At 53.8% G+C, this 27,383-nt stretch overlaps 1 long non-coding RNA gene and 24 other non-coding genes across 25 annotated transcripts in view; all 25 read right to left on the reverse strand.

Annotated features, from left to right (window-relative positions):
- The window catches only part of LOC141982184 (uncharacterized), a 93,709-nt gene extending 66,468 nt beyond the window's left edge, over positions 1–27,241 (reverse strand). Inside the window, exon 1 of the long non-coding RNA XR_012637981.1 lies at positions 27,194–27,241. This is a non-coding gene — a long non-coding RNA (uncharacterized LOC141982184). The remainder of the gene's footprint in view (positions 1–27,193) is intronic.
- Positions 785–874, reverse strand: TRNAY-GUA (transfer RNA tyrosine (anticodon GUA)). The gene is given in 2 exon segments: positions 785–820; positions 838–874. It is a non-coding gene; the product is annotated as a tRNA-Tyr (tRNA).
- On the reverse strand, positions 1,655–1,727 carry TRNAA-AGC (transfer RNA alanine (anticodon AGC)). Its single transcript has one exon. It is a non-coding gene; the product is annotated as a tRNA-Ala (tRNA).
- On the reverse strand, positions 2,863–2,952 carry TRNAY-GUA (transfer RNA tyrosine (anticodon GUA)). Its single transcript is given in 2 exon segments — positions 2,863–2,898; positions 2,916–2,952. It is a non-coding gene; the product is annotated as a tRNA-Tyr (tRNA).
- On the reverse strand, positions 3,743–3,815 carry TRNAA-AGC (transfer RNA alanine (anticodon AGC)). Its single transcript has one exon. It is a non-coding gene; the product is annotated as a tRNA-Ala (tRNA).
- TRNAY-GUA (transfer RNA tyrosine (anticodon GUA)) lies at positions 4,951–5,040 on the reverse strand. The gene is given in 2 exon segments: positions 4,951–4,986; positions 5,004–5,040. It is a non-coding gene; the product is annotated as a tRNA-Tyr (tRNA).
- On the reverse strand, positions 5,831–5,903 carry TRNAA-AGC (transfer RNA alanine (anticodon AGC)). The gene has a single exon. It is a non-coding gene; the product is annotated as a tRNA-Ala (tRNA).
- Positions 7,039–7,128, reverse strand: TRNAY-GUA (transfer RNA tyrosine (anticodon GUA)). Its single transcript is given in 2 exon segments — positions 7,039–7,074; positions 7,092–7,128. It is a non-coding gene; the product is annotated as a tRNA-Tyr (tRNA).
- On the reverse strand, positions 7,909–7,981 carry TRNAA-AGC (transfer RNA alanine (anticodon AGC)). The gene has a single exon. It is a non-coding gene; the product is annotated as a tRNA-Ala (tRNA).
- TRNAY-GUA (transfer RNA tyrosine (anticodon GUA)) lies at positions 9,117–9,206 on the reverse strand. The gene is given in 2 exon segments: positions 9,117–9,152; positions 9,170–9,206. It is a non-coding gene; the product is annotated as a tRNA-Tyr (tRNA).
- TRNAA-AGC (transfer RNA alanine (anticodon AGC)) lies at positions 9,987–10,059 on the reverse strand. Its single transcript has one exon. It is a non-coding gene; the product is annotated as a tRNA-Ala (tRNA).
- On the reverse strand, positions 11,195–11,284 carry TRNAY-GUA (transfer RNA tyrosine (anticodon GUA)). The gene is given in 2 exon segments: positions 11,195–11,230; positions 11,248–11,284. It is a non-coding gene; the product is annotated as a tRNA-Tyr (tRNA).
- On the reverse strand, positions 12,065–12,137 carry TRNAA-AGC (transfer RNA alanine (anticodon AGC)). The gene has a single exon. It is a non-coding gene; the product is annotated as a tRNA-Ala (tRNA).
- TRNAY-GUA (transfer RNA tyrosine (anticodon GUA)) lies at positions 13,273–13,362 on the reverse strand. The gene is given in 2 exon segments: positions 13,273–13,308; positions 13,326–13,362. It is a non-coding gene; the product is annotated as a tRNA-Tyr (tRNA).
- TRNAA-AGC (transfer RNA alanine (anticodon AGC)) lies at positions 14,143–14,215 on the reverse strand. The gene has a single exon. It is a non-coding gene; the product is annotated as a tRNA-Ala (tRNA).
- Positions 15,351–15,440, reverse strand: TRNAY-GUA (transfer RNA tyrosine (anticodon GUA)). Its single transcript is given in 2 exon segments — positions 15,351–15,386; positions 15,404–15,440. It is a non-coding gene; the product is annotated as a tRNA-Tyr (tRNA).
- TRNAA-AGC (transfer RNA alanine (anticodon AGC)) lies at positions 16,221–16,293 on the reverse strand. Its single transcript has one exon. It is a non-coding gene; the product is annotated as a tRNA-Ala (tRNA).
- TRNAY-GUA (transfer RNA tyrosine (anticodon GUA)) lies at positions 17,429–17,518 on the reverse strand. Its single transcript is given in 2 exon segments — positions 17,429–17,464; positions 17,482–17,518. It is a non-coding gene; the product is annotated as a tRNA-Tyr (tRNA).
- On the reverse strand, positions 18,309–18,381 carry TRNAA-AGC (transfer RNA alanine (anticodon AGC)). Its single transcript has one exon. It is a non-coding gene; the product is annotated as a tRNA-Ala (tRNA).
- On the reverse strand, positions 19,517–19,606 carry TRNAY-GUA (transfer RNA tyrosine (anticodon GUA)). Its single transcript is given in 2 exon segments — positions 19,517–19,552; positions 19,570–19,606. It is a non-coding gene; the product is annotated as a tRNA-Tyr (tRNA).
- TRNAA-AGC (transfer RNA alanine (anticodon AGC)) lies at positions 20,397–20,469 on the reverse strand. Its single transcript has one exon. It is a non-coding gene; the product is annotated as a tRNA-Ala (tRNA).
- Positions 21,605–21,694, reverse strand: TRNAY-GUA (transfer RNA tyrosine (anticodon GUA)). Its single transcript is given in 2 exon segments — positions 21,605–21,640; positions 21,658–21,694. It is a non-coding gene; the product is annotated as a tRNA-Tyr (tRNA).
- TRNAA-AGC (transfer RNA alanine (anticodon AGC)) lies at positions 22,475–22,547 on the reverse strand. Its single transcript has one exon. It is a non-coding gene; the product is annotated as a tRNA-Ala (tRNA).
- Positions 23,683–23,772, reverse strand: TRNAY-GUA (transfer RNA tyrosine (anticodon GUA)). The gene is given in 2 exon segments: positions 23,683–23,718; positions 23,736–23,772. It is a non-coding gene; the product is annotated as a tRNA-Tyr (tRNA).
- On the reverse strand, positions 24,563–24,635 carry TRNAA-AGC (transfer RNA alanine (anticodon AGC)). Its single transcript has one exon. It is a non-coding gene; the product is annotated as a tRNA-Ala (tRNA).
- Positions 27,242–27,383: the final 142 nt, after the last annotated feature.

Raw genomic sequence — 27,383 nt, forward strand, 5'->3', positions numbered from 1 at the left:
GGACAGCAAAGCTTCAGATAATCTACGGGTAGCCCGGCAGCTCCTTGACAGAAATTCCGCCAGATCGCGCTTGTAGCAATTCTCCGCCAGAAGCCTTTTACACACGCTCTGCAATCACGGTTGCCCAAGAAGAAATCCCAGCTCTACAAATGTGATGGACCAAAGCCCCAAAAGGAAAGAAATGGAACCGCGCCCTCACACTCCTCCATAAACTGACCTTTATGAGGCAAAGGAACGATGGACAAAGGGAGAGCAAACCATGGAAACGCACACGTTGCTACAACCATGAGCAGAATAGCCCGCCGTCAGCAGCGCACACGATCGGTTGAGCCTGAAGGACAAGGGACTCTCAGCGACTAAAGGGCCTTTTCTTTTCCCCCTACGTTCCCCTGCTCCCTGCCACCAGAAACTAAGTCCCCCCGGCACCTCTGCCCCACGCAAAAAACACCGAAGACAGCTTGGGGACATAGCTTCGGCCAGTCCATTTTATGACAGAGGCGCCCCGCTACCAGGGTGACAAATGGCACTTCTGAAGCCTGACATCGATAGCTCCATGTCTACGCTGTGAGTGCGGGAGGGAGAAGAAAAAGGAACTCTGCCTATGAAGGCGTAAACCGTGGCCTAGATCCTTGGAAGCAGGTGTGGTAGAGGAAAGTAGTGGCAAGTGGTGCTTTAAATGCAGCAGATTTCCATCGGCCTGTCTCGCACGAATGGAGTAAATCAGGGCAATGGCCAGAGTGGGAGCGCTAAAGAAGAGCGTGTAACAAAGGAAACAAAAGCCAGTTCCTTCGAGCCGGAGTTGAACCAGCGACCTAAGGATTCCCAGGAGAATTAAACCTACAGTCCTCCGCTCTACCAGCTGAGCTATCGAAGGAAGACAGGAACAAAGAGCCCACAGTGACTCAAAAGGTGTCAGGCAGAAGTGCCACTGGCACTAACGGCTAATTATAGGCTTGCCCGTGCCCAGCCCTTGAAAGGAAGAAGCCACACACACCTATCCCTTCATCCTCACGGCTGCCCCGGTTGCTGGGTCGCCGCCTAGTCTACCCTCAATTCACCCAACGGGAAGCCCGCACACATATACCGCTCAAAGGCTCCCTAACAGGCACGGCACGAAGACAACGCCGCAAGGGAAGAACGGAACGCCGGGGGTGCGACGCTAGCCCTGCCTGCTAGCCGGGACGCCGCATCCTCCCGCTGACGCACAAGCACGCGCAGCACACCGCTGGGACCCCAGCCCTGATTCCCACCCAGAATAGGGACGGTGGTGCAACGGAAAACCCCTCCGACGCCGGAGCTTCCTGCCTGGCTCGAAAGGGGCCTTTGAAAACACAACTTTTTCTCAGCCCATTTCCCTTCCCCTTCGTCAATAATTGACACATTCCCACTCCCACCCTTTCACACCCGACTCGGCCTCCCACGCCTCCCTCAGGAAAAACAAACACAAAGAGACTCCCAAAAGAAAAGAACTCAGACACACACGCTCCTGAAAGAGAAGCTGCCCCTTTGGCTGCCTGAGGACAAGAGGCTTGCCGCAAAGCCCAGAGTGGACCGGAACGCTCCTTTCTGCGCAGACGTCAAGGGGGTAAGTGGGTGCAAATGAAAAAAAGAGAGCGATGGGAGGGTAAGAGCAGCTGCACCAACAGCAGCAGCTTGGAGAATGCGGGTATCGATCCCGCTACCTCTCACATGCTAAGCGAGCGCTCTACCATTTGAGCTAATTCCCCCTCTACCTCCGAGGTGCCCCACCCCCTCCGCCACCCACTGTCAACTCAGCGCAAACCCCCTCCAGAGAGCTCTTCACCCCGCAAAACAAATTACCTTTACGCTTGCCCAGCACCTTGGAAAGAACCTCCACTCAGCAAGGACACGTGACATAGCAAACAACGCTGCTTCCCTTTCTTGCCTTTAAACAAAATACACCTGTCCAGAGACCATCAGAGAAAAAGTCACACACGCCCATGCCTTGCACACCCACACATACCTAACGCCTCCCTCCATGACAACAAGAAGAGCAAAAACTGCCAAGTAAAGGGGACGAGTTGCCTCCCTGCCCGCCTATTCCGTGCACAGGCCAAGGACAGCAAAGCTTCAGATAATCTACGGGTAGCCCGGCAGCTCCTTGACAGAAATTCCGCCAGATCGCGCTTGTAGCAATTCTCCGCCAGAAGCCTTTTACACACGCTCTGCAATCACGGTTGCCCAAGAAGAAATCCCAGCTCTACAAATGTGATGGACCAAAGCCCCAAAAGGAAAGAAATGGAACCGCGCCCTCACACTCCTCCATAAACTGACCTTTATGAGGCAAAGGAACGATGGACAAAGGGAGAGCAAACCATGGAAACGCACACGTTGCTACAACCATGAGCAGAATAGCCCGCCGTCAGCAGCGCACACGATCGGTTGAGCCTGAAGGACAAGGGACTCTCAGCGACTAAAGGGCCTTTTCTTTTCCCCCTACGTTCCCCTGCTCCCTGCCACCAGAAACTAAGTCCCCCCGGCACCTCTGCCCCACGCAAAAAACACCAAAGACAGCTTGGGGACATAGCTTCGGCCAGTCCATTTTATGACAGAGGCGCCCCGCTACCAGGGTGACAAATGGCACTTCTGAAGCCTGACATCGATAGCTCCATGTCTACGCTGTGAGTGCGGGAGGGAGAAGAAAAAGGAACTCTGCCTATGAAGGCGTAAACCGTGGCCTAGATCCTTGGAAGCAGGTGTGGTAGAGGAAAGTAGTGGCAAGTGGTGCTTTAAATGCAGCAGATTTCCATCGGCCTGTCTCGCACGAATGGAGTAAAACAGGGCAATGGCCAGAGTGGGAGCGCTAAAGAAGAGCGTGTAACAAAGGAAACAAAAGCCAGTTCCTTCGAGCCGGAGTTGAACCAGCGACCTAAGGATTCCCAGGAGAATTAAACCTACAGTCCTCCGCTCTACCAGCTGAGCTATCGAAGGAAGACAGGAACAAAGAGCCCACAGTGACTCAAAAGGTGTCAGGCAGAAGTGCCACTGGCACTAACGGCTAATTATAGGCTTGCCCGTGCCCAGCCCTTGAAAGGAAGAAGCCACACACACCTATCCCTTCATCCTCACGGCTGCCCCGGTTGCTGGGTCGCCGCCTAGTCTACCCTCAATTCACCCAACGGGAAGCCCGCACACATATACCGCTCAAAGGCTCCCTAACAGGCACGGCACGAAGACAACGCCGCAAGGGAAGAACGGAACGCCGGGGGCGCGACGCTAGCCCTGCCTGCTAGCCGGGACGCCGCATCCTCCCGCTGACCCACAAGCACGCGCAGCACACCGCTGGGACCCCAGCCCTGATTCCCACCCAGAATAGGGACGGTGGTGCAACGGAAAACCCCTCCGACGCCGGAGCTTCCTGCCTGGCTCGAAAGGGGCCTTTGAAAACACAACTTTTTCTCAGCCCATTTCCCTTCCCCTTCGTCAATAATTGACACATTCCCACTCCCACCCTTTCACACCCGACTCGGCCTCCCACGCCTCCCTCAGGAAAAACAAACACAAAGAGACTCCCAAAAGAAAAGAACTCAGACACACACGCTCCTGAAAGAGAAGCTGCCCCTTTGGCTGCCTGAGGACAAGAGGCTTGCCGCAAAGCCCAGAGTGGACCGGAACGCTCCTTTCTGCGCAGACGTCAAGGGTGTATGTGGGTGCAAGCGGGTGGGGATGAAAAAAAGAGAGCGATGGGAGGGAAAGAGCAGCTGCACCAACAGCAGCAGCTTGGAGAATGCGGGTATCGATCCCGCTACCTCTCACATGCTAAGCGAGCGCTCTACCATTTGAGCTAATTCCCCCTCTACCTCCAAGGTGCCCCACCCCCTCCGCCACCCACTGTCAACTCAGCGCAAACCCCCTCCAGAGAGCTCTTCACCCCGCAAAACAAATTACCTTTACGCTTGCCCAGCACCTTGGAAAGAACCTCCACTCAGCAAGGACACGTGACATAGCAAACAACGCTGCTTCCCTTTCTTGCCTTTAAACAAAATACACCTGTCCAGAGACCATCAGAGAAAAAGTCACACACGCCCATGCCTTGCACACCCACACATACCTAACGCCTCCCTCCATGACAACAAGAAGAGCAAAAACTGCCAAGTAAAGGGGACGAGTTGCCTCCCTGCCCGCCTATTCCGTGCACAGGCCAAGGACAGCAAAGCTTCAGATAATCTACGGGTAGCCCGGCAGCTCCTTGACAGAAATTCCGCCAGATCGCGCTTGTAGCAATTCTCCGCCAGAAGCCTTTTACACATGCTCTGCAATCACGGTTGCCCAAGAAGAAATCCCAGCTCTACAAATGTGATGGACCAAAGCCCCAAAAGGAAAGAAATGGAACCGCGCCCTCACACTCCTCCATAAACTGACCTTTATGAGGCAAAGGAACGATGGACAAAGGGAGAGCAAACCATGGAAACGCACACGTTGCTACAACCATGAGCAGAATAGCCCGCCGTCAGCAGCGCACACGATCGGTTGAGCCTGAAGGACAAGGGACTCTCAGCGACTAAAGGGCCTTTTCTTTTCCCCCTACGTTCCCCTGCTCCCTGCCACCAGAAACTAAGTCCCCCCGGCACCTCTGCCCCACGCAAAAAACACCGAAGACAGCTTGGGGACATAGCTTCGGCCAGTCCATTTTGTGACAGAGGCGCCCCGCTACCAGGGTGACAAATGGCACTTCTGAAGCCTGACATCGATAGCTCCATGTCTACGCTGTGAGTGCGGGAGGGAGAAGAAAAAGGAACTCTGCCTATGAAGGCGTAAACCGTGGCCTAGATCCTTGGAAGCAGGTGTGGTAGAGGAAAGTAGTGGCAAGTGGTGCTTTAAATGCAGCAGATTTCCATCGGCCTGTCTCGCACGAATGGAGTAAAACAGGGCAATGGCCAGAGTGGGAGCGCTAAAGAAGAGCGTGTAACAAAGGAAACAAAAGCCAGTTCCTTCGAGCCGGAGTTGAACCAGCGACCTAAGGATTCCCAGGAGAATTAAACCTACAGTCCTCCGCTCTACCAGCTGAGCTATCGAAGGAAGACAGGAACAAAGAGCCCACAGTGACTCAAAAGGTGTCAGGCAGAAGTGCCACTGGCACTAACGGCTAATTATAGGCTTGCCCGTGCCCAGCCCTTGAAAGGAAGAAGCCACACACACCTATCCCTTCATCCTCACGGCTGCCCCGGTTGCTGGGTCGCCGCCTAGTCTACCCTCAATTCACCCAACGGGAAGCCCGCACACATATACCGCTCAAAGGCTCCCTAACAGGCACGGCACGAAGACAACGCCGCAAGGGAAGAACGGAACGCCGGGGGCGCGACGCTAGCCCTGCCTGCTAGCCGGGACGCCGCATCCTCCCGCTGACCCACAAGCACGCGCAGCACACCGCTGGGACCCCAGCCCTGATTCCCACCCAGAATAGGGACGGTGGTGCAACGGAAAACCCCTCCGACGCCGGAGCTTCCTGCCTGGCTCGAAAGGGGCCTTTGAAAACACAACTTTTTCTCAGCCCATTTCCCTTCCCCTTCGTCAATAATTGACACATTCCCACTCCCACCCTTTCACACCCGACTCGGCCTCCCACGCCTCCCTCAGGAAAAACAAACACAAAGAGACTCCCAAAAGAAAAGAACTCAGACACACACGCTCCTGAAAGAGAAGCTGCCCCTTTGGCTGCCTGAGGACAAGAGGCTTGCCGCAAAGCCCAGAGTGGACCGGAACGCTCCTTTCTGCGCAGACGTCAAGGGTGTATGTGGGTGCAAGCGGGTGGGGATGAAAAAAAGAGAGCGATGGGAGGGAAAGAGCAGCTGCACCAACAGCAGCAGCTTGGAGAATGCGGGTATCGATCCCGCTACCTCTCACATGCTAAGCGAGCGCTCTACCATTTGAGCTAATTCCCCCTCTACCTCCAAGGTGCCCCACCCCCTCCGCCACCCACTGTCAACTCAGCGCAAACCCCCTCCAGAGAGCTCTTCACCCCGCAAAACAAATTACCTTTACGCTTGCCCAGCACCTTGGAAAGAACCTCCACTCAGCAAGGACACGTGACATAGCAAACAACGCTGCTTCCCTTTCTTGCCTTTAAACAAAATACACCTGTCCAGAGACCATCAGAGAAAAAGTCACACACGCCCATGCCTTGCACACCCACACATACCTAACGCCTCCCTCCATGACAACAAGAAGAGCGAAAACTGCCAAGTAAAGGGGACGAGTTGCCTCCCTGCCCGCCTATTCCGTGCACAGGCCAAGGACAGCAAAGCTTCAGATAATCTACGGGTAGCCCGGCAGCTCCTTGACAGAAATTCCGCCAGATCGCGCTTGTAGCAATTCTCCGCCAGAAGCCTTTTACACATGCTCTGCAATCACGGTTGCCCAAGAAGAAATCCCAGCTCTACAAATGTGATGGACCAAAGCCCCAAAAGGAAAGAAATGGAACCGCGCCCTCACACTCCTCCATAAACTGACCTTTATGAGGCAGAGGAACGATGGACAAAGGGAGAGCAAACCATGGAAACGCACACGTTGCTACAACCATGAGCAGAATAGCCCGCCGTCAGCAGCGCACACGATCGGTTGAGCCTGAAGGACAAGGGACTCTCAGCGACTAAAGGGCCTTTTCTTTTCCCCCTACGTTCCCCTGCTCCCTGCCACCAGAAACTAAGTCCCCCCGGCACCTCTGCCCCACGCAAAAAACACCAAAGACAGCTTGGGGACATAGCTTCGGCCAGTCCATTTTATGACAGAGGCGCCCCGCTACCAGGGTGACAAATGGCACTTCTGAAGCCTGACATCGATAGCTCCATGTCTACGCTGTGAGTGCGGGAGGGAGAAGAAAAAGGAACTCTGCCTATGAAGGCGTAAACCGTGGCCTAGATCCTTGGAAGCAGGTGTGGTAGAGGAAAGTAGTGGCAAGTGGTGCTTTAAATGCAGCAGATTTCCATCGGCCTGTCTCGCACGAATGGAGTAAAACAGGGCAATGGCCAGAGTGGGAGCGCTAAAGAAGAGCGTGTAACGAAGGAAACAAAAGCCAGTTCCTTCGAGCCGGAGTTGAACCAGCGACCTAAGGATTCCCAGGAGAATTAAACCTACAGTCCTCCGCTCTACCAGCTGAGCTATCGAAGGAAGACAGGAACAAAGAGCCCACAGTGACTCAAAAGGTGTCAGGCAGAAGTGCCACTGGCACTAACGGCTAATTATAGGCTTGCCCGTGCCCAGCCCTTGAAAGGAAGAAGCCACACACACCTATCCCTTCATCCTCACGGCTGCCCCGGTTGCTGGGTCGCCGCCTAGTCTACCCTCAATTCACCCAACGGGAAGCCCGCACACATATACCGCTCAAAGGCTCCCTAACAGGCACGGCACGAAGACAACGCCGCAAGGGAAGAACGGAACGCCGGGGGCGCGACGCTAGCCCTGCCTGCTAGCCGGGACGCCGCATCCTCCCGCTGACCCACAAGCACGCGCAGCACACCGCTGGGACCCCAGCCCTGATTCCCACCCAGAATAGGGACGGTGGTGCAACGGAAAACCCCTCCGACGCCGGAGCTTCCTGCCTGGCTCGAAAGGGGCCTTTGAAAACACAACTTTTTCTCAGCCCATTTCCCTTCCCCTTCGTCAATAATTGACACATTCCCACTCCCACCCTTTCACACCCGACTCGGCCTCCCACGCCTCCCTCAGGAAAAACAAACACAAAGAGACTCCCAAAAGAAAAGAACTCAGACACACACGCTCCTGAAAGAGAAGCTGCCCCTTTGGCTGCCTGAGGACAAGAGGCTTGCCGCAAAGCCCAGAGTGGACCGGAACGCTCCTTTCTGCGCAGACGTCAAGGGGGTAAGTGGGTGCGAATGAAAAAAAGAGAGCGATGGGAGGGTAAGAGCAGCTGCACCAACAGCAGCAGCTTGGAGAATGCGGGTATCGATCCCGCTACCTCTCACATGCTAAGCGAGCGCTCTACCATTTGAGCTAATTCCCCCTCTACCTCCAAGGTGCCCCACCCCCTCCGCCACCCACTGTCAACTCAGCGCAAACCCCCTCCAGAGAGCTCTTCACCCCGCAAAACAAATTACCTTTACGCTTGCCCAGCACCTTGGAAAGAACCTCCACTCAGCAAGGACACGTGACATAGCAAACAACGCTGCTTCCCTTTCTTGCCTTTAAACAAAATACACCTGTCCAGAGACCATCAGAGAAAAAGTCACACACGCCCATGCCTTGCACACCCACACATACCTAACGCCTCCCTCCATGACAACAAGAAGAGCGAAAACTGCCAAGTAAAGGGGACGAGTTGCCTCCCTGCCCGCCTATTCCGTGCACAGGCCAAGGACAGCAAAGCTTCAGATAATCTACGGGTAGCCCGGCAGCTCCTTGACAGAAATTCCGCCAGATCGCGCTTGTAGCAATTCTCCGCCAGAAGCCTTTTACACATGCTCTGCAATCACGGTTGCCCAAGAAGAAATCCCAGCTCTACAAATGTGATGGACCAAAGCCCCAAAAGGAAAGAAATGGAACCGCGCCCTCACACTCCTCCATAAACTGACCTTTATGAGGCAGAGGAACGATGGACAAAGGGAGAGCAAACCATGGAAACGCACACGTTGCTACAACCATGAGCAGAATAGCCCGCCGTCAGCAGCGCACACGATCGGTTGAGCCTGAAGGACAAGGGACTCTCAGCGACTAAAGGGCCTTTTCTTTTCCCCCTACGTTCCCCTGCTCCCTGCCACCAGAAACTAAGTCCCCCCGGCACCTCTGCCCCACGCAAAAAACACCAAAGACAGCTTGGGGACATAGCTTCGGCCAGTCCATTTTATGACAGAGGCGCCCCGCTACCAGGGTGACAAATGGCACTTCTGAAGCCTGACATCGATAGCTCCATGTCTACGCTGTGAGTGCGGGAGGGAGAAGAAAAAGGAACTCTGCCTATGAAGGCGTAAACCGTGGCCTAGATCCTTGGAAGCAGGTGTGGTAGAGGAAAGTAGTGGCAAGTGGTGCTTTAAATGCAGCAGATTTCCATCGGCCTGTCTCGCACGAATGGAGTAAAACAGGGCAATGGCCAGAGTGGGAGCGCTAAAGAAGAGCGTGTAACGAAGGAAACAAAAGCCAGTTCCTTCGAGCCGGAGTTGAACCAGCGACCTAAGGATTCCCAGGAGAATTAAACCTACAGTCCTCCGCTCTACCAGCTGAGCTATCGAAGGAAGACAGGAACAAAGAGCCCACAGTGACTCAAAAGGTGTCAGGCAGAAGTGCCACTGGCACTAACGGCTAATTATAGGCTTGCCCGTGCCCAGCCCTTGAAAGGAAGAAGCCACACACACCTATCCCTTCATCCTCACGGCTGCCCCGGTTGCTGGGTCGCCGCCTAGTCTACCCTCAATTCACCCAACGGGAAGCCCGCACACATATACCGCTCAAAGGCTCCCTAACAGGCACGGCACGAAGACAACGCCGCAAGGGAAGAACGGAACGCCGGGGGCGCGACGCTAGCCCTGCCTGCTAGCCGGGACGCCGCATCCTCCCGCTGACCCACAAGCACGCGCAGCACACCGCTGGGACCCCAGCCCTGATTCCCACCCAGAATAGGGACGGTGGTGCAACGGAAAACCCCTCCGACGCCGGAGCTTCCTGCCTGGCTCGAAAGGGGCCTTTGAAAACACAACTTTTTCTCAGCCCATTTCCCTTCCCCTTCGTCAATAATTGACACATTCCCACTCCCACCCTTTCACACCCGACTCGGCCTCCCACGCCTCCCTCAGGAAAAACAAACACAAAGAGACTCCCAAAAGAAAAGAACTCAGACACACACGCTCCTGAAAGAGAAGCTGCCCCTTTGGCTGCCTGAGGACAAGAGGCTTGCCGCAAAGCCCAGAGTGGACCGGAACGCTCCTTTCTGCGCAGACGTCAAGGGGGTAAGTGGGTGCGAATGAAAAAAAGAGAGCGATGGGAGGGTAAGAGCAGCTGCACCAACAGCAGCAGCTTGGAGAATGCGGGTATCGATCCCGCTACCTCTCACATGCTAAGCGAGCGCTCTACCATTTGAGCTAATTCCCCCTCTACCTCCAAGGTGCCCCACCCCCTCCGCCACCCACTGTCAACTCAGCGCAAACCCCCTCCAGAGAGCTCTTCACCCCGCAAAACAAATTACCTTTACGCTTGCCCAGCACCTTGGAAAGAACCTCCACTCAGCAAGGACACGTGACATAGCAAACAACGCTGCTTCCCTTTCTTGCCTTTAAACAAAATACACCTGTCCAGAGACCATCAGAGAAAAAGTCACACACGCCCATGCCTTGCACACCCACACATACCTAACGCCTCCCTCCATGACAACAAGAAGAGCGAAAACTGCCAAGTAAAGGGGACGAGTTGCCTCCCTGCCCGCCTATTCCGTGCACAGGCCAAGGACAGCAAAGCTTCAGATAATCTACGGGTAGCCCGGCAGCTCCTTGACAGAAATTCCGCCAGATCGCGCTTGTAGCAATTCTCCGCCAGAAGCCTTTTACACATGCTCTGCAATCACGGTTGCCCAAGAAGAAATCCCAGCTCTACAAATGTGATGGACCAAAGCCCCAAAAGGAAAGAAATGGAACCGCGCCCTCACACTCCTCCATAAACTGACCTTTATGAGGCAGAGGAACGATGGACAAAGGGAGAGCAAACCATGGAAACGCACACGTTGCTACAACCATGAGCAGAATAGCCCGCCGTCAGCAGCGCACACGATCGGTTGAGCCTGAAGGACAAGGGACTCTCAGCGACTAAAGGGCCTTTTCTTTTCCCCCTACGTTCCCCTGCTCCCTGCCACCAGAAACTAAGTCCCCCCGGCACCTCTGCCCCACGCAAAAAACACCAAAGACAGCTTGGGGACATAGCTTCGGCCAGTCCATTTTATGACAGAGGCGCCCCGCTACCAGGGTGACAAATGGCACTTCTGAAGCCTGACATCGATAGCTCCATGTCTACGCTGTGAGTGCGGGAGGGAGAAGAAAAAGGAACTCTGCCTATGAAGGCGTAAACCGTGGCCTAGATCCTTGGAAGCAGGTGTGGTAGAGGAAAGTAGTGGCAAGTGGTGCTTTAAATGCAGCAGATTTCCATCGGCCTGTCTCGCACGAATGGAGTAAAACAGGGCAATGGCCAGAGTGGGAGCGCTAAAGAAGAGCGTGTAACGAAGGAAACAAAAGCCAGTTCCTTCGAGCCGGAGTTGAACCAGCGACCTAAGGATTCCCAGGAGAATTAAACCTACAGTCCTCCGCTCTACCAGCTGAGCTATCGAAGGAAGACAGGAACAAAGAGCCCACAGTGACTCAAAAGGTGTCAGGCAGAAGTGCCACTGGCACTAACGGCTAATTATAGGCTTGCCCGTGCCCAGCCCTTGAAAGGAAGAAGCCACACACACCTATCCCTTCATCCTCACGGCTGCCCCGGTTGCTGGGTCGCCGCCTAGTCTACCCTCAATTCACCCAACGGGAAGCCCGCACACATATACCGCTCAAAGGCTCCCTAACAGGCACGGCACGAAGACAACGCCGCAAGGGAAGAACGGAACGCCGGGGGCGCGACGCTAGCCCTGCCTGCTAGCCGGGACGCCGCATCCTCCCGCTGACCCACAAGCACGCGCAGCACACCGCTGGGACCCCAGCCCTGATTCCCACCCAGAATAGGGACGGTGGTGCAACGGAAAACCCCTCCGACGCCGGAGCTTCCTGCCTGGCTCGAAAGGGGCCTTTGAAAACACAACTTTTTCTCAGCCCATTTCCCTTCCCCTTCGTCAATAATTGACACATTCCCACTCCCACCCTTTCACACCCGACTCGGCCTCCCACGCCTCCCTCAGGAAAAACAAACACAAAGAGACTCCCAAAAGAAAAGAACTCAGACACACACGCTCCTGAAAGAGAAGCTGCCCCTTTGGCTGCCTGAGGACAAGAGGCTTGCCGCAAAGCCCAGAGTGGACCGGAACGCTCCTTTCTGCGCAGACGTCAAGGGGGTAAGTGGGTGCGAATGAAAAAAAGAGAGCGATGGGAGGGTAAGAGCAGCTGCACCAACAGCAGCAGCTTGGAGAATGCGGGTATCGATCCCGCTACCTCTCACATGCTAAGCGAGCGCTCTACCATTTGAGCTAATTCCCCCTCTACCTCCAAGGTGCCCCACCCCCTCCGCCACCCACTGTCAACTCAGCGCAAACCCCCTCCAGAGAGCTCTTCACCCCGCAAAACAAATTACCTTTACGCTTGCCCAGCACCTTGGAAAGAACCTCCACTCAGCAAGGACACGTGACATAGCAAACAACGCTGCTTCCCTTTCTTGCCTTTAAACAAAATACACCTGTCCAGAGACCATCAGAGAAAAAGTCACACACGCCCATGCCTTGCACACCCACACATACCTAACGCCTCCCTCCATGACAACAAGAAGAGCGAAAACTGCCAAGTAAAGGGGACAAGTTGCCTCCCTGCCCGCCTATTCCGTGCACAGGCCAAGGACAGCAAAGCTTCAGATAATCTACGGGTAGCCCGGCAGCTCCTTGACAGAAATTCCGCCAGATCGCGCTTGTAGCAATTCTCCGCCAGAAGCCTTTTACACATGCTCTGCAATCACGGTTGCCCAAGAAGAAATCCCAGCTCTACAAATGTGATGGACCAAAGCCCCAAAAGGAAAGAAATGGAACCGCGCCCTCACACTCCTCCATAAACTGACCTTTATGAGGCAGAGGAACGATGGACAAAGGGAGAGCAAACCATGGAAACGCACACGTTGCTACAACCATGAGCAGAATAGCCCGCCGTCAGCAGCGCACACGATCGGTTGAGCCTGAAGGACAAGGGACTCTCAGCGACTAAAGGGCCTTTTCTTTTCCCCCTACGTTCCCCTGCTCCCTGCCACCAGAAACTAAGTCCCCCCGGCACCTCTGCCCCACGCAAAAAACACCAAAGACAGCTTGGGGACATAGCTTCGGCCAGTCCATTTTATGACAGAGGCGCCCCGCTACCAGGGTGACAAATGGCACTTCTGAAGCCTGACATCGATAGCTCCATGTCTACGCTGTGAGTGCGGGAGGGAGAAGAAAAAGGAACTCTGCCTATGAAGGCGTAAACCGTGGCCTAGATCCTTGGAAGCAGGTGTGGTAGAGGAAAGTAGTGGCAAGTGGTGCTTTAAATGCAGCAGATTTCCATCGGCCTGTCTCGCACGAATGGAGTAAAACAGGGCAATGGCCAGAGTGGGAGCGCTAAAGAAGAGCGTGTAACAAAGGAAACAAAAGCCAGTTCCTTCGAGCCGGAGTTGAACCAGCGACCTAAGGATTCCCAGGAGAATTAAACCTACAGTCCTCCGCTCTACCAGCTGAGCTATCGAAGGAAGACAGGAACAAAGAGCCCACAGTGACTCAAAAGGTGTCAGGCAGAAGTGCCACTGGCACTAACGGCTAATTATAGGCTTGCCCGTGCCCAGCCCTTGAAAGGAAGAAGCCACACACACCTATCCCTTCATCCTCACGGCTGCCCCGGTTGCTGGGTCGCCGCCTAGTCTACCCTCAATTCACCCAACGGGAAGCCCGCACACATATACCGCTCAAAGGCTCCCTAACAGGCACGGCACGAAGACAACGCCGCAAGGGAAGAACGGAACGCCGGGGGCGCGACGCTAGCCCTGCCTGCTAGCCGGGACGCCGCATCCTCCCGCTGACCCACAAGCACGCGCAGCACACCGCTGGGACCCCAGCCCTGATTCCCACCCAGAATAGGGACGGTGGTGCAACGGAAAACCCCTCCGACGCCGGAGCTTCCTGCCTGGCTCGAAAGGGGCCTTTGAAAACACAACTTTTTCTCAGCCCATTTCCCTTCCCCTTCGTCAATAATTGACACATTCCCACTCCCACCCTTTCACACCCGACTCGGCCTCCCACGCCTCCCTCAGGAAAAACAAACACAAAGAGACTCCCAAAAGAAAAGAACTCAGACACACACGCTCCTGAAAGAGAAGCTGCCCCTTTGGCTGCCTGAGGACAAGAGGCTTGCCGCAAAGCCCAGAGTGGACCGGAACGCTCCTTTCTGCGCAGACGTCAAGGGGGTAAGTGGGTGCGAATGAAAAAAAGAGAGCGATGGGAGGGTAAGAGCAGCTGCACCAACAGCAGCAGCTTGGAGAATGCGGGTATCGATCCCGCTACCTCTCACATGCTAAGCGAGCGCTCTACCATTTGAGCTAATTCCCCCTCTACCTCCAAGGTGCCCCACCCCCTCCGCCACCCACTGTCAACTCAGCGCAAACCCCCTCCAGAGAGCTCTTCACCCCGCAAAACAAATTACCTTTACGCTTGCCCAGCACCTTGGAAAGAACCTCCACTCAGCAAGGACACGTGACATAGCAAACAACGCTGCTTCCCTTTCTTGCCTTTAAACAAAATACACCTGTCCAGAGACCATCAGAGAAAAAGTCACACACGCCCATGCCTTGCACACCCACACATACCTAACGCCTCCCTCCATGACAACAAGAAGAGCGAAAACTGCCAAGTAAAGGGGACGAGTTGCCTCCCTGCCCGCCTATTCCGTGCACAGGCCAAGGACAGCAAAGCTTCAGATAATCTACGGGTAGCCCGGCAGCTCCTTGACAGAAATTCCGCCAGATCGCGCTTGTAGCAATTCTCCGCCAGAAGCCTTTTACACATGCTCTGCAATCACGGTTGCCCAAGAAGAAATCCCAGCTCTACAAATGTGATGGACCAAAGCCCCAAAAGGAAAGAAATGGAACCGCGCCCTCACACTCCTCCATAAACTGACCTTTATGAGGCAGAGGAACGATGGACAAAGGGAGAGCAAACCATGGAAACGCACACGTTGCTACAACCATGAGCAGAATAGCCCGCCGTCAGCAGCGCACACGATCGGTTGAGCCTGAAGGACAAGGGACTCTCAGCGACTAAAGGGCCTTTTCTTTTCCCCCTACGTTCCCCTGCTCCCTGCCACCAGAAACTAAGTCCCCCCGGCACCTCTGCCCCACGCAAAAAACACCAAAGACAGCTTGGGGACATAGCTTCGGCCAGTCCATTTTATGACAGAGGCGCCCCGCTACCAGGGTGACAAATGGCACTTCTGAAGCCTGACATCGATAGCTCCATGTCTACGCTGTGAGTGCGGGAGGGAGAAGAAAAAGGAACTCTGCCTATGAAGGCGTAAACCGTGGCCTAGATCCTTGGAAGCAGGTGTGGTAGAGGAAAGTAGTGGCAAGTGGTGCTTTAAATGCAGCAGATTTCCATCGGCCTGTCTCGCACGAATGGAGTAAAACAGGGCAATGGCCAGAGTGGGAGCGCTAAAGAAGAGCGTGTAACAAAGGAAACAAAAGCCAGTTCCTTCGAGCCGGAGTTGAACCAGCGACCTAAGGATTCCCAGGAGAATTAAACCTACAGTCCTCCGCTCTACCAGCTGAGCTATCGAAGGAAGACAGGAACAAAGAGCCCACAGTGACTCAAAAGGTGTCAGGCAGAAGTGCCACTGGCACTAACGGCTAATTATAGGCTTGCCCGTGCCCAGCCCTTGAAAGGAAGAAGCCACACACACCTATCCCTTCATCCTCACGGCTGCCCCGGTTGCTGGGTCGCCGCCTAGTCTACCCTCAATTCACCCAACGGGAAGCCCGCACACATATACCGCTCAAAGGCTCCCTAACAGGCACGGCACGAAGACAACGCCGCAAGGGAAGAACGGAACGCCGGGGGCGCGACGCTAGCCCTGCCTGCTAGCCGGGACGCCGCATCCTCCCGCTGACCCACAAGCACGCGCAGCACACCGCTGGGACCCCAGCCCTGATTCCCACCCAGAATAGGGACGGTGGTGCAACGGAAAACCCCTCCGACGCCGGAGCTTCCTGCCTGGCTCGAAAGGGGCCTTTGAAAACACAACTTTTTCTCAGCCCATTTCCCTTCCCCTTCGTCAATAATTGACACATTCCCACTCCCACCCTTTCACACCCGACTCGGCCTCCCACGCCTCCCTCAGGAAAAACAAACACAAAGAGACTCCCAAAAGAAAAGAACTCAGACACACACGCTCCTGAAAGAGAAGCTGCCCCTTTGGCTGCCTGAGGACAAGAGGCTTGCCGCAAAGCCCAGAGTGGACCGGAACGCTCCTTTCTGCGCAGACGTCAAGGGGGTAAGTGGGTGCGAATGAAAAAAAGAGAGCGATGGGAGGGTAAGAGCAGCTGCACCAACAGCAGCAGCTTGGAGAATGCGGGTATCGATCCCGCTACCTCTCACATGCTAAGCGAGCGCTCTACCATTTGAGCTAATTCCCCCTCTACCTCCAAGGTGCCCCACCCCCTCCGCCACCCACTGTCAACTCAGCGCAAACCCCCTCCAGAGAGCTCTTCACCCCGCAAAACAAATTACCTTTACGCTTGCCCAGCACCTTGGAAAGAACCTCCACTCAGCAAGGACACGTGACATAGCAAACAACGCTGCTTCCCTTTCTTGCCTTTAAACAAAATACACCTGTCCAGAGACCATCAGAGAAAAAGTCACACACGCCCATGCCTTGCACACCCACACATACCTAACGCCTCCCTCCATGACAACAAGAAGAGCGAAAACTGCCAAGTAAAGGGGACGAGTTGCCTCCCTGCCCGCCTATTCCGTGCACAGGCCAAGGACAGCAAAGCTTCAGATAATCTACGGGTAGCCCGGCAGCTCCTTGACAGAAATTCCGCCAGATCGCGCTTGTAGCAATTCTCCGCCAGAAGCTTTTTACACACGCTCTGCAATCACGGTTGCCCAAGAAGAAATCCCAGCTCTACAAATGTGATGGACCAAAGCCCCAAAAGGAAAGAAATGGAACCGCGCCCTCACACTCCTCCATAAACTGACCTTTATGAGGCAAAGGAACGATGGACAAAGGGAGAGCAAACCATGGAAACGCACACGTTGCTACAACCATGAGCAGAATAGCCCGCCGTCAGCAGCGCACACGATCGGTTGAGCCTGAAGGACAAGGGACTCTCAGCGACTAAAGGGCCTTTTCTTTTCCCCCTACGTTCCCCTGCTCCCTGCCACCAGAAACTAAGTCCCCCCGGCACCTCTGCCCCACGCAAAAAACACCGAAGACAGCTTGGGGACATAGCTTCGGCCAGTCCATTTTATGACAGAGGCGCCCCGCTACCAGGGTGACAAATGGCACTTCTGAAGCCTGACATCGATAGCTCCATGTCTACGCTGTGAGTGCGGGAGGGAGAAGAAAAAGGAACTCTGCCTATGAAGGCGTAAACCGTGGCCTAGATCCTTGGAAGCAGGTGTGGTAGAGGAAAGTAGTGGCAAGTGGTGCTTTAAATGCAGCAGATTTCCATCGGCCTGTCTCGCACGAATGGAGTAAAACAGGGCAATGGCCAGAGTGGGAGCGCTAAAGAAGAGCGTGTAACAAAGGAAACAAAAGCCAGTTCCTTCGAGCCGGAGTTGAACCAGCGACCTAAGGATTCCCAGGAGAATTAAACCTACAGTCCTCCGCTCTACCAGCTGAGCTATCGAAGGAAGACAGGAACAAAGAGCCCACAGTGACTCAAAAGGTGTCAGGCAGAAGTGCCACTGGCACTAACGGCTAATTATAGGCTTGCCCGTGCCCAGCCCTTGAAAGGAAGAAGCCACACACACCTATCCCTTCATCCTCACGGCTGCCCCGGTTGCTGGGTCGCCGCCTAGTCTACCCTCAATTCACCCAACGGGAAGCCCGCACACATATACCGCTCAAAGGCTCCCTAACAGGCACGGCACGAAGACAACGCCGCAAGGGAAGAACGGAACGCCGGGGGCGCGACGCTAGCCCTGCCTGCTAGCCGGGACGCCGCATCCTCCCGCTGACGCACAAGCACGCGCAGCACACCGCTGGGACCCCAGCCCTGATTCCCACCCAGAATAGGGACGGTGGTGCAACGGAAAACCCCTCCGACGCCGGAGTTTCCTGCCTGGCTCGAAAGGGGCCTTTGAAAACACAACTTTTTCTCAGCCCATTTCCCTTCCCCTTCGTCAATAATTGACACATTCCCACTCCCACCCTTTCACACCCGACTCGGCCTCCCACGCCTCCCTCAGGAAAAACAAACACAAAGAGACTCCCAAAAGAAAAGAACTCAGACACACACGCTCCTGAAAGAGAAGCTGCCCCTTTGGCTGCCTGAGGACAAGAGGCTTGCCGCAAAGCCCAGAGTGGACCGGAACGCTCCTTTCTGCGCAGACGTCAAGGGTGTATGTGGGTGCAAGCGGGTGGGGATGAAAAAAAGAGAGCGATGGGAGGGAAAGAGCAGCTGCACCAACAGCAGCAGCTTGGAGAATGCGGGTATCGATCCCGCTACCTCTCACATGCTAAGCGAGCGCTCTACCATTTGAGCTAATTCCCCCTCTACCTCCAAGGTGCCCCACCCCCTCTGCCAGCCACTGTCAACTCAGCGCAAACCCCCTCCAGAGAGCTCTTCACCCCGCAAAACAAATTACCTTTACGCTTGCCCAGCACCTTGGAAAGAACCTCCACTCAGCAAGGACACGTGACATAGCAAACAACGCTGCTTCCCTTTCTTGCCTTTAAACAAAATACACCTGTCCAGAGACCATCAGAGAAAAAGTCACACACGCCCATGCCTTGCACACCCACACATACCTAACGCCTCCCTCCATGACAACAAGAAGAGCGAAAACTGCCAAGTGAAGGGGACGAGTTGCCTCCCTGCCCGCCTATTCCGTGCACAGGCCAAGGACAGCAAAGCTTCAGATAATCTACGGGTAGCCCGGCAGCTCCTTGACAGAAATTCCGCCAGATCGCGCTTGTAGCAATTCTCCGCCAGAAGCTTTTTACACACGCTCTGCAATCACGGTTGCCCAAGAAGAAATCCCAGCTCTACAAATGTGATGGACCAAAGCCCCAAAAGGAAAGAAATGGAACCGCGCCCTCACACTCCTCCATAAACTGACCTTTATGAGGCAGAGGAACGATGGACAAAGGGAGAGCAAACCATGGAAACGCACACGTTGCTACAACCATGAGCAGAATAGCCCGCCGTCAGCAGCGCACACGATCGGTTGAGCCTGAAGGACAAGGGACTCTCAGCGACTAAAGGGCCTTTTCTTTTCCCCCTACGTTCCCCTGCTCCCTGCCACCAGAAACTAAGTCCCCCCGGCACCTCTGCCCCACGCAAAAAACACCAAAGACAGCTTGGGGACATAGCTTCGGCCAGTCCATTTTATGACAGAGGCGCCCCGCTACCAGGGTGACAAATGGCACTTCTGAAGCCTGACATCGATAGCTCCATGTCTACGCTGTGAGTGCGGGAGGGAGAAGAAAAAGGAACTCTGCCTATGAAGGCGTAAACCGTGGCCTAGATCCTTGGAAGCAGGTGTGGTAGAGGAAAGTAGTGGCAAGTGGTGCTTTAAATGCAGCAGATTTCCATCGGCCTGTCTCGCACGAATGGAGTAAAACAGGGCAATGGCCAGAGTGGGAGCGCTAAAGAAGAGCGTGTAACAAAGGAAACAAAAGCCAGTTCCTTCGAGCCGGAGTTGAACCAGCGACCTAAGGATTCCCAGGAGAATTAAACCTACAGTCCTCCGCTCTACCAGCTGAGCTATCGAAGGAAGACAGGAACAAAGAGCCCACAGTGACTCAAAAGGTGTCAGGCAGAAGTGCCACTGGCACTAACGGCTAATTATAGGCTTGCCCGTGCCCAGCCCTTGAAAGGAAGAAGCCACACACACCTATCCCTTCATCCTCACGGCTGCCCCGGTTGCTGGGTCGCCGCCTAGTCTACCCTCAATTCACCCAACGGGAAGCCCGCACACATATACCGCTCAAAGGCTCCCTAACAGGCACGGCACGAAGACAACGCCGCAAGGGAAGAACGGAACGCCGGGGGCGCGACGCTAGCCCTGCCTGCTAGCCGGGACGCCGCATCCTCCCGCTGACGCACAAGCACGCGCAGCACACCGCTGGGACCCCAGCCCTGATTCCCACCCAGAATAGGGACGGTGGTGCAACGGAAAACCCCTCCGACGCCGGAGTTTCCTGCCTGGCTCGAAAGGGGCCTTTGAAAACACAACTTTTTCTCAGCCCATTTCCCTTCCCCTTCGTCAATAATTGACACATTCCCACTCCCACCCTTTCACACCCGACTCGGCCTCCCACGCCTCCCTCAGGAAAAACAAACACAAAGAGACTCCCAAAAGAAAAGAACTCAGACACACACGCTCCTGAAAGAGAAGCTGCCCCTTTGGCTGCCTGAGGACAAGAGGCTTGCCGCAAAGCCCAGAGTGGACCGGAACGCTCCTTTCTGCACAGACGTCAAGGGTGTATGTGGGTGCAAGCGGGTGGGGATGAAAAAAAGAGAGCGATGGGAGGGAAAGAGCAGCTGCACCAACAGCAGCAGCTTGGAGAATGCGGGTATCGATCCCGCTACCTCTCACATGCTAAGCGAGCGCTCTACCATTTGAGCTAATTCCCCCTCTACCTCCAAGGTGCCCCACCCCCTCCGCCACCCACTGTCAACTCAGCGCAAACCCCCTCCAGAGAGCTCTTCACCCCGCAAAACAAATTACCTTTACGCTTGCCCAGCACCTTGGAAAGAACCTCCACTCAGCAAGGACACGTGACATAGCAAACAACGCTGCTTCCCTTTCTTGCCTTTAAACAAAATACACCTGTCCAGAGACCATCAGAGAAAAAGTCACACACGCCCATGCCTTGCACACCCACACATACCTAACGCCTCCCTCCATGACAACAAGAAGAGCGAAAACTGCCAAGTAAAGGGAACGAGTTGCCTCCCTGCCCGCCTATTCCGTGCACAGGCCAAGGACAGCAAAGCTTCAGATAATCTACGGGTAGCCCGGCAGCTCCTTGACAGAAATTCCGCCAGATCGCGCTTGTAGCAATTCTCCGCCAGAAGCCTTTTACACACGCTCTGCAATCACGGTTGCCCAAGAAGAAATCCCAGCTCTACAAATGTGATGGACCAAAGCCCCAAAAGGAAAGAAATGGAACCGCGCCCTCACACTCCTCCATAAACTGACCTTTATGAGGCAGAGGAACGATGGACAAAGGGAGAGCAAACCATGGAAACGCACACGTTGCTACAACCATGAGCAGAATAGCCCGCCGTCAGCAGCGCACACGATCGGTTGAGCCTGAAGGACAAGGGACTCTCAGCGACTAAAGGGCCTTTTCTTTTCCCCCTACGTTCCCCTGCTCCCTGCCACCAGAAACTAAGTCCCCCCGGCACCTCTGCCCCATGCAAAAAACACCAAAGACAGCTTGGGGACATAGCTTCGGCCAGTCCATTTTATGACAGAGGCGCCCCGCTACCAGGGTGACAAATGGCACTTCTGAAGCCTGACATCGATAGCTCCATGTCTACGCTGTGAGTGCGGGAGGGAGAAGAAAAAGGAACTCTGCCTATGAAGGCGTAAACCGTGGCCTAGATCCTTGGAAGCAGGTGTGGTAGAGGAAAGTAGTGGCAAGTGGTGCTTTAAATGCAGCAGATTTCCATCGGCCTGTCTCGCACGAATGGAGTAAAACAGGGCAATGGCCAGAGTGGGAGCGCTAAAGAAGAGCGTGTAACAAAGGAAACAAAAGCCAGTTCCTTCGAGCCGGAGTTGAACCAGCGACCTAAGGATTCCCAGGAGAATTAAACCTACAGTCCTCCGCTCTACCAGCTGAGCTATCGAAGGAAGACAGGAACAAAGAGCCCACAGTGACTCAAAAGGTGTCAGGCAGAAGTGCCACTGGCACTAACGGCTAATTATAGGCTTGCCCGTGCCCAGCCCTTGAAAGGAAGAAGCCACACACACCTATCCCTTCATCCTCACGGCTGCCCCGGTTGCTGGGTCGCCGCCTAGTCTACCCTCAATTCACCCAACGGGAAGCCCGCACACATATACCGCTCAAAGGCTCCCTAACAGGCACGGCACGAAGACAACGCCGCAAGGGAAGAACGGAACGCCGGGGGCGCGACGCTAGCCCTGCCTGCTAGCCGGGACGCCGCATCCTCCCGCTGACCCACAAGCACGCGCAGCACACCGCTGGGACCCCAGCCCTGATTCCCACCCAGAATAGGGACGGTGGTGCAACGGAAAACCCCTCCGACGCCGGAGCTTCCTGCCTGGCTCGAAAGGGGCCTTTGAAAACACAACTTTTTCTCAGCCCATTTCCCTTCCCCTTCGTCAATAATTGACACATTCCCACTCCCACCCTTTCACACCCGACTCGGCCTCCCACGCCTCCCTCAGGAAAAACAAACACAAAGAGACTCCCAAAAGAAAAGAACTCAGACACACACGCTCCTGAAAGAGAAGCTGCCCCTTTGGCTGCCTGAGGACAAGAGGCTTGCCGCAAAGCCCAGAGTGGACCGGAACGCTCCTTTCTGCGCAGACGTCAAGGGGGTAAGTGGGTGCGAATGAAAAAAAGAGAGCGATGGGAGGGTAAGAGCAGCTGCACCAACAGCAGCAGCTTGGAGAATGCGGGTATCGATCCCGCTACCTCTCACATGCTAAGCGAGCGCTCTACCATTTGAGCTAATTCCCCCTCTACCTCCAAGGTGCCCCACCCCCTCCGCCACCCACTGTCAACTCAGCGCAAACCCCCTCCAGAGAGCTCTTCACCCCGCAAAACAAATTACCTTTACGCTTGCCCAGCACCTTGGAAAGAACCTCCACTCAGCAAGGACACGTGACATAGCAAACAACGCTGCTTCCCTTTCTTGCCTTTAAACAAAATACACCTGTCCAGAGACCATCAGAGAAAAAGTCACACACGCCCATGCCTTGCACACCCACACATACCTAACGCCTCCCTCCATGACAACAAGAAGAGCGAAAACTGCCAAGTAAAGGGGACGAGTTGCCTCCCTGCCCACCTATTCCGTGCACAGGCCAAGGACAGCAAAGCTTCAGATAATCTACGGGTAGCCCGGCAGCTCCTTGACAGAAATTCCGCCAGATCGCGCTTGTAGCAATTCTCCGCCAGAAGCCTTTTACACATGCTCTGCAATCACGGTTGCCCAAGAAGAAATCCCAGCTCTACAAATGTGATGGACCAAAGCCCCAAAAGGAAAGAAATGGAACCGCGCCCTCACACTCCTCCATAAACTGACCTTTATGAGGCAGAGGAACGATGGACAAAGGGAGAGCAAACCATGGAAACGCACACGTTGCTACAACCATGAGCAGAATAGCCCGCCGTCAGCAGCGCACACGATCGGTTGAGCCTGAAGGACAAGGGACTCTCAGCGACTAAAGGGCCTTTTCTTTTCCCCCTACGTTCCCCTGCTCCCTGCCACCAGAAACTAAGTCCCCCCGGCACCTCTGCCCCACGCAAAAAACACCAAAGACAGCTTGGGGACATAGCTTCGGCCAGTCCATTTTATGACAGAGGCGCCCCGCTACCAGGGTGACAAATGGCACTTCTGAAGCCTGACATCGATAGCTCCATGTCTACGCTGTGAGTGCGGGAGGGAGAAGAAAAAGGAACTCTGCCTATGAAGGCGTAAACCGTGGCCTAGATCCTTGGAAGCAGGTGTGGTAGAGGAAAGTAGTGGCAAGTGGTGCTTTAAATGCAGCAGATTTCCATCGGCCTGTCTCGCACGAATGGAGTAAAACAGGGCAATGGCCAGAGTGGGAGCGCTAAAGAAGAGCGTGTAACAAAGGAAACAAAAGCCAGTTCCTTCGAGCCGGAGTTGAACCAGCGACCTAAGGATTCCCAGGAGAATTAAACCTACAGTCCTCCGCTCTACCAGCTGAGCTATCGAAGGAAGACAGGAACAAAGAGCCCACAGTGACTCAAAAGGTGTCAGGCAGAAGTGCCACTGGCACTAACGGCTAATTATAGGCTTGCCCGTGCCCAGCCCTTGAAAGGAAGAAGCCACACACACCTATCCCTTCATCCTCACGGCTGCCCCGGTTGCTGGGTCGCCGCCTAGTCTACCCTCAATTCACCCAACGGGAAGCCCGCACACATATACCGCTCAAAGGCTCCCTAACAGGCACGGCACGAAGACAACGCCGCAAGGGAAGAACGGAACGCCGGGGGCGCGACGCTAGCCCTGCCTGCTAGCCGGGACGCCGCATCCTCCCGCTGACGCACAAGCACGCGCAGCACACCGCTGGGACCCCAGCCCTGATTCCCACCCAGAATAGGGACGGTGGTGCAACGGAAAACCCCTCCGACGCCGGAGTTTCCTGCCTGGCTCGAAAGGGGCCTTTGAAAACACAACTTTTTCTCAGCCCATTTCCCTTCCCCTTCGTCAATAATTGACACATTCCCACTCCCACCCTTTCACACCCGACTCGGCCTCCCACGCCTCCCTCAGGAAAAACAAACACAAAGAGACTCCCAAAAGAAAAGAACTCAGACACACACGCTCCTGAAAGAGAAGCTGCCCCTTTGGCTGCCTGAGGACAAGAGGCTTGCCGCAAAGCCCAGAGTGGACCGGAACGCTCCTTTCTGCGCAGACGTCAAGGGTGTATGTGGGTGCAAGCGGGTGGGGATGAAAAAAAGAGAGCGATGGGAGGGAAAGAGCAGCTGCACCAACAGCAGCAGCTTGGAGAATGCGGGTATCGATCCCGCTACCTCTCACATGCTAAGCGAGCGCTCTACCATTTGAGCTAATTCCCCCTCTACCTCCAAGGTGCCCCACCCCCTCTGCCAGCCACTGTCAACTCAGCGCAAACCCCCTCCAGAGAGCTCTTCACCCCGCAAAACAAATTACCTTTACGCTTGCCCAGCACCTTGGAAAGAACCTCCACTCAGCAAGGACACGTGACATAGCAAACAACGCTGCTTCCCTTTCTTGCCTTTAAACAAAATACACCTGTCCAGAGACCATCAGAGAAAAAGTCACACACGCCCATGCCTTGCACACCCACACATACCTAACGCCTCCCTTCATGAAAACAAGAAGAGCAAAAACTCCCAAGTAAAGGGGACGAATTGCTTCCCCGCCCGCCTATTCCGTGCACAGGCCAAGGACAGCAACAGCTTACTGCCCTAGGGTAACATTTTCAAAAGCAGATTGTAATTCTGAGAGCTCAGTTGGTGAGAGCATGGGCCAGATTTTCTCAAGTGCTGAGTACTTTCAGCTTCCATTGACATAAGATGGAGTGGTAGGTGCTCAGCAATTCAGAAATGCAAGCCCAATATGTCTTAGGCGGCACATCCAAACAGTTTCCGCTTCTGAGAACCTTAGCCTCGCCCACACTCTACCATACCTCTGTGTATCCCTCTCCCACTCAACCATTTTTCCCTCAGAGGCATGATTTGTCATAGATCCCATAAACTAACGGTATCTGAAGCACTGAAATACTTTTCTTTGGATGGATAAGACTATGCAAAAGAAGTGTGCCATGTGTTTGAGATCATTATTAACCATAAACCAATTACCTACTTGTAATTTTTACAAACCTGGATGCATTTTGAACCCACCGAGTGTTTCATATTTGAAACTAAATTGAACATGGCAACAATATGCTGGTGATAACTTTCATCTCTTAAAAAAAAAAAAAAAGAATACCTGAACCTTATTTAGTCTTATGGAGGATTTTAAAGTTGTGCATAATTTAGTATAGTGTTCATACCTTTCAGAAAGATTCTGGCTGCAAGCCAGTAGTTAATATGATTAAGATAATTTAGGCTTTCTATAATACCAAGAGAGCTTTCACATTTGTCAAGTGAACTGCTTCTGTTTCTTTTATTCTGCAATCTTTATGCCTATTATAGCTTGCTGCATGTAATTTTTACACTAAGAGTTTTCTAAGTCTCATCTATATAACAAGCCTTCTAAATTATTATAAAAATTTTCATTCTCCACAAAAGCTTTTCAGTTGTGCAAGTACTTTTTGTTATTTCCTGCTCAGAAATCCCTGCTAAATTACTGTGGTTGGAAGGGAATCTAACACTGTGATTCAGGTTTGCCACCTACTGATGCTAAGCTATTAGTGTTTCCATTTCTGTATATTGACATGTGACTGCAATCTGTAACACCTCCCGCCACCCTGAATTTTCCAAGCTGAATTTGAGCCACATGACTCCCCATTAAAAGAAGTCACTGAGAGTCATGGAACTAAAATTCCATGCACTGCTCTGAAAATGCTCATCCTCACATGCCACACAGAGAGTGGGGCTCCCCCGCCACATCTTATATGTTAAAGGCTTAATATAAAAAAGAATCACAAACGCTTTTTACTGGGATTCAAGAAGGGACCTCTGGGTGTTAAGCACCCTTCCCTCATTAAAAGTCAATGGGAATCAGGCACTTAGCTCCCTTAGGCTTCTTTGGAAATCCCAGCCATAACAAATAATTGTAATGTTCATACAAGCAGCTGGATTGACAGCCCCAGAAAATGAAGTCCTCTGTTTAGCTATAGAACATGCAGAGGTAATGTGTTCACCTCTGCCCTGCCAATATATCTAAATTCTGATTTGAAAGGACTAGCCACATCTGCGGATGAGACGGCAATTCAGTCTTCATGCCCATTCACTTCTTGGTCTTTCTGACAGGGCTGCCAGTTATTGGTGATTGTGAAGGTGTGGACAGAAGAAATGAAAGATAATGCTACACAACAGCAGCAAAGGGCTCTGGGTATGGTTACTTCCTAGCTTTTCAGCTGCCTCAGAAATTGGAACCTTTCTGTTTCTAAAGGAAAACACACAGGGCCTAATGCAGACCCAGTGTTGGAGTGGCACCTGCTGCCACTCACGAAACCTGAGTTTGGCCCAGTTTATTAAAAGCAGGTTTTTTCTTGGCACACAGTGGATAAGCAGCCACTGCAGAGCTTCCCCCAGCAATGTATGGGGTCACTCCCTACACTCACATGGGGCAACGAGACTGGCATCAAAGGCAGAGTGGAGGCATTGAGCGGGGGAGGCACTACAGGAGACCAGATCTGAGATGAGGGTTAGGGCAGAGCTGGAAAGGGCTTTGAAGGCACGAACATGGAAGCCCCAGGGAGGCTTTGCACTTTCCCCACAATCCATCAGCTCTGAAGGGCAGTGTGAGACGATGCCTGTGTGATAGTGGACAGTTTGGTGTTCTTTGGCTTTGCTATTTTCATACCACATTTCCTCAACGGTGAATGGCATAGAAATGCTTTTCCCCTACTAGCATTTTTTTCTCTAAAAGACATACACCTTTCTTCAATGTCTAATACAATGTTTCAGGAAATCCCTTTGCTTACCTTACCAGTGCACAATCAAAATCCTGCAGAGTCTGTGCATGAGCATCCTAAGAGCTGGAGAGGGCGACCATTCACTAGAACTGGGGAGGAGGGAAACGGGAAGTTTAGCTCACTTTATATACAGAGAGCCAAATTCAGCTCTGGATCACACCAATGTAAATCTGGAGTGATTCTGTAGAAATCAGTGGAG

The sequence above is a fragment of the Natator depressus genome, chromosome 2 (assembly GCF_965152275.1).
Source record: "Natator depressus isolate rNatDep1 chromosome 2, rNatDep2.hap1, whole genome shotgun sequence".
NCBI classification, from domain to species: domain Eukaryota; kingdom Metazoa; phylum Chordata; order Testudines; family Cheloniidae; genus Natator; species Natator depressus.